Here is a 4,177-nt window from a genome sequence, read left to right as displayed (position 1 = left end):
TGCATTGTCTCCCAATTACGCTCTGCCGGCTGTTCTAGGTACCCTCCCCTTTTTATGGAGCTTTTCCGGGGACCCTCCCTACACTCCCCAGGCAGTTGATCTTTGACAGTGCCGGCTAGGAAGCGTGATCCGGATCTACTGTCTTATGCGTTTATATTTCTACTAGGAAAAAGGCCCGTTGTGGAAATAAATACAGATCTCTAGAAAGAGGCTCTGGGCCGGTGCCCCAGCCTTGGACACTCAGTGTCCATTTGCTGTGGCGACCTCAGCAGGGTATAATGACACTGAGTCCACCATTTTCTCTAGAGGAACTGATCTCTGCTACCTAAAGAACAGTTGTAATTTTGAGTGATCTCCAGCCCTCACCTGGAGATTGGCAACGATGGTTCCCCAGAAGGAAATGGTTGGTTTGGAGGGTGGAGTTTATGGTTTTGTACCTGTCTGAGGTCCCACGCCTCCTGAAACCTCACCTTCTCCAGGCTCCATCCCTCACATCTCCAGGAATTTCCCACCTGGAGTTGGCAACCCTATCTCCTTTCCAGCCAATAATCAACCTACCTTTATTTCCCTCACACTCTTCAGCTTTCCACCCCCCACACACCTGCAGCCTCTTCCATGCTCTGAAGCCCTGACTACTACGTCACATTGGCTGTCATATGGGGGCCACCTCAGCAGCATATAAGGATACAGAGCCCACCATTTTCTCCAGAGGAACTGATGTCTGCCATCTGGAACCAGTTGCAATTCTGAGTGATCTCCAGCCCTCACCTGGAGATTGGACACATTTTACCTCAGAACAGCAAACTGTTTAGAATGTTAGAGGCAAAAGCCAATCAAGTCGCATATGCAAGCAACCTCTGTGTTCCGAGGCAAAGGCCAATGAGGCTGCATATGCAAATAACCTCTGTGTTCTGACTGGCTGGGGGGGGGGGACAGCAAACTGTTTAGAATGTTGGAGGTGAGACTCAAGCAATGCAGCCAGTGGATAGAGACAGATTCTGAGTGACACACCAGGGTGCCAACCAATTCTGGAGTGTATGTAATGTTCTAGAGAAGTGCCCTCACCAGTCGGCTTTTATATATAAGGGGGATATGTCACCTTTTAAAAAGGTGCTTAAGAAATGCAATGTTATATGTAAGTATATCTATTTAGACAGCATCAATGTTCCCTCTAAGCTATGGAGCCCTGTGAGCAAAAATTCTACTTTGTGAGCTATTGGCATTAAAGCTGTGAGCAGGAGATTTGGCTGCTGCATAAATTAGTTTGTTCTGGAGCCATCCTTCCTGAGCTAAGACAAAAATGTGTGAACCAGAGGCTAAAAAACTGTGAGCTAGCTCACACTAACTCAGCTTAGAGGGAACACTGGACAGCATATCTGTTTAATTAGTCTCCCTTTTCCTCCTCTGCACGCTCCAGATTGCTTCTGCATGGCAAAATTATAGCTATAGTATCAGACCCAGTAATTTTGCCAGCGGAAACAACTGGTAGTCGGGAAGCTATAGTTGTCTGGTGCATTCCCCACAAATAATACCTATGCGTTGAAAATTCCAACTGGCTGATTTCCCTGGGGGTGCCAGTCTCTGGACAGGTAGAAAAAGCCAAACAGACGTACGCTGTAAATTCCCTAGGCCTTTAACACATGCACAACAAGGCAGAAATTCAACAGGGGTATGTGCATGCCACACCACACCACAAGGTAGCATCGCTTGCCTGCGCCCCCAAATTAATGGCAATACCTTGTAGGTGGAAGGAACCGTGTACGCCAGGGCGAGATTTTTTTTATTTTAAGGAATTAAAAATCATTCTGGCGGAGGAGAAGAAAGTACCTGGAAGGTGTTGGTAGTAGTAGTAGTAGTAGTAGTAGTAGTAGTAGTAGTAGTAGTAGTAATAATAATAATAATAATAATAATAATAATAATAATAATACCAAACTCTAGAGTGTTCTAATCACTCCACAGGCACTTAGGGCAGTGATTGCGATAACCCTCTAAATAGTAGGATTGCCAACTTCCAGGGGCTGGCTGGAGATCTGGAATGACAGCTGATATCCCAGATCAGTTCACCTGGGGGAAATGCCCAGTTTGGAAGGTGGACTCTGTGGCCTTCTACCCCACCAAAGTCCCTCCCCTCCCCAAACTCTGCCCTCCTCAGGCTCCAGCCCCCAAATCTCCAGGTATTTCCCGACCCGGAGCTGGCAAGCCTAGTAAATAGGTAAGTACTGTTATCGTCAAGGTAAAGGTAAAGGTTTCCCTTGCTGGAAAGCCAGTCAAATCCAACTCGTGCTCATCTCCGTTTACAAGCCGAAGAGCCAGCGCTGTCCGAAGACGTTTCCGTGGTCATGTGTCCGGCGTGACTAAACACCAAGGCGCACGGAACGCTGTTCCCTTCCCACCGAAGTGGTACCTATTTATCTACTTGCAATTTCTTGCTTTCGAACTGCTAGGTTGGCAGGAGCTGGGACCAGAGACGGGAGCTCACTCCGTCGTGTGGCACTCGGGTCTCAAACTGCTGAACTACCAACCTGCTGGTCTGCAGCTCAGCGTCTTAACCACTGAGCCACCGCAGCCCCTGCATCAAGCACATGTATAAAGACCACTTGCTTTGTCGAAAGTCGCCAAACGACTGCACAGCTGCCATCACATCTGTGTAAAGGTAAAGGTTCCCTTGCTCAAAAGCCAGTCGAATCCAACTCTAGGGTTACGGTGCTCATCTCCGTTTCAAAGCCGAAGAGCCAACGCTGTCCGAAGACGTTTCCGTGGTCGTGTGGCCAGCATGACTAAACACCAAGGGGCATGGAACGCTGTTACCTTCCCACCAAAGCGGTACCTATTTATCTACTTGCAATTTCTTGCTTTCGAACTGCCCCCAAACCTTGTTCCTGAAATTGTAATTGATTCTCAGCAGTGCTGCATTCTTACGATCAGCCACACGGGGGCGCCACGTACTCATGAATCCCTCCAGGGCACCAAAAAGAAACAAAGGTGAAGGCGATCAGCCCAGACACACACACACAGACACCGTCCCTTAAGTCCTGGGAATTATAATTCTTTAGACGGGGTGGGCTTTGGGCTTCTAATTTTTAAAAAATGGCCAGGACTCTCATCTAACTATAACTTCCAGGGTTCCCTGAGTGAAAACTTTTAGGAGTTAACATTTTCCTAGAGAAGGTGAGCTTCAAGCACTTGACAAGCAACATGAATGGGTTTTTGCTCTTCTTGCACATTCCAGATACCGCATTTAGGTTGGCTGGAATATCACTGCCTGTATTGACACAATTCACTCCAGTACACAGCTCTGAAGAGAAACTTTTAAGAGTGAACCAGTGATTGGGGGGGGGAGCAACCAGAATTAACTCCTGTGGCCGGAATCTCAGCAGAGTGGTTTATAAAATACACCTGTTTCTTTGGGTCTCTCAGGCCTCTTTGCTGAGTGGCCCAGGCTTCAGGAGAAACATTTCCTTATCTTCAGGGCTTTTCAGTCAGAAGGGAAGAGGAGAAGGGTTTGTCCCCCCAGGCTTCCCTTAGATGAGGCAGTCTCCCCCCCCACCCAATCTTTGGTGCATCTGATCCTTTCACACTATAATTATCTCCAATAAAGCCTCCATCTGCCTGCTGGGAAGAGCTGCTCTTAAGCCCCCTTCAGTTTTGCTCTTGTCCTCTGTCCTGTCATCAGGATCCATTACAATCCCATTAGCAACGTGAGCCGAGTGCTGACATGGCCGTCCTCGGCCGAGGCCTGTGCCAATCCTCTTAGCGGGTCTTTTAAGCAGATGTTCTCCTCTGGAGGGGCTTGAAGGGTGGGCCACGGATACATGGTTCTCGGATATCAGTTCTTTCCAATAGTTAAAATGCTGTCGTGGAGGAGGCAATATTTTTTTTTAAAAAATCACTACAGACGCGGTCCCACAGGGTTGGCCACCACAAAAACCAAACCTGAGATAACATGACATGTGCCAGATCCCATGCGAGTATTTCCACGTACACAGTCACAGGAAGCCACCTTAACACACCCGCGTACCCTGCAGAAGTCAAGCTATGCTTGGGGCTGTGAGCTTGATAATGAAACAAAGAGATGTTTGCTAAGCTGCCTTTTGTGATCTCCTCCCAAGCAGCCTGCTCCCTTCAACTCCTCTTCTACACCAGGTAAAAGGAAAGCAGATGATCTTCCTCTGTTTCT

The sequence above is a fragment of the Gekko japonicus genome, unplaced genomic scaffold (assembly GCF_001447785.1).
Source record: "Gekko japonicus isolate JY-2015 unplaced genomic scaffold, Gekko_japonicus_V1.1 scaffold745, whole genome shotgun sequence".
NCBI classification, from domain to species: domain Eukaryota; kingdom Metazoa; phylum Chordata; class Lepidosauria; order Squamata; family Gekkonidae; genus Gekko; species Gekko japonicus.
Note: the sequence above shows the minus strand (reverse complement) of the source record.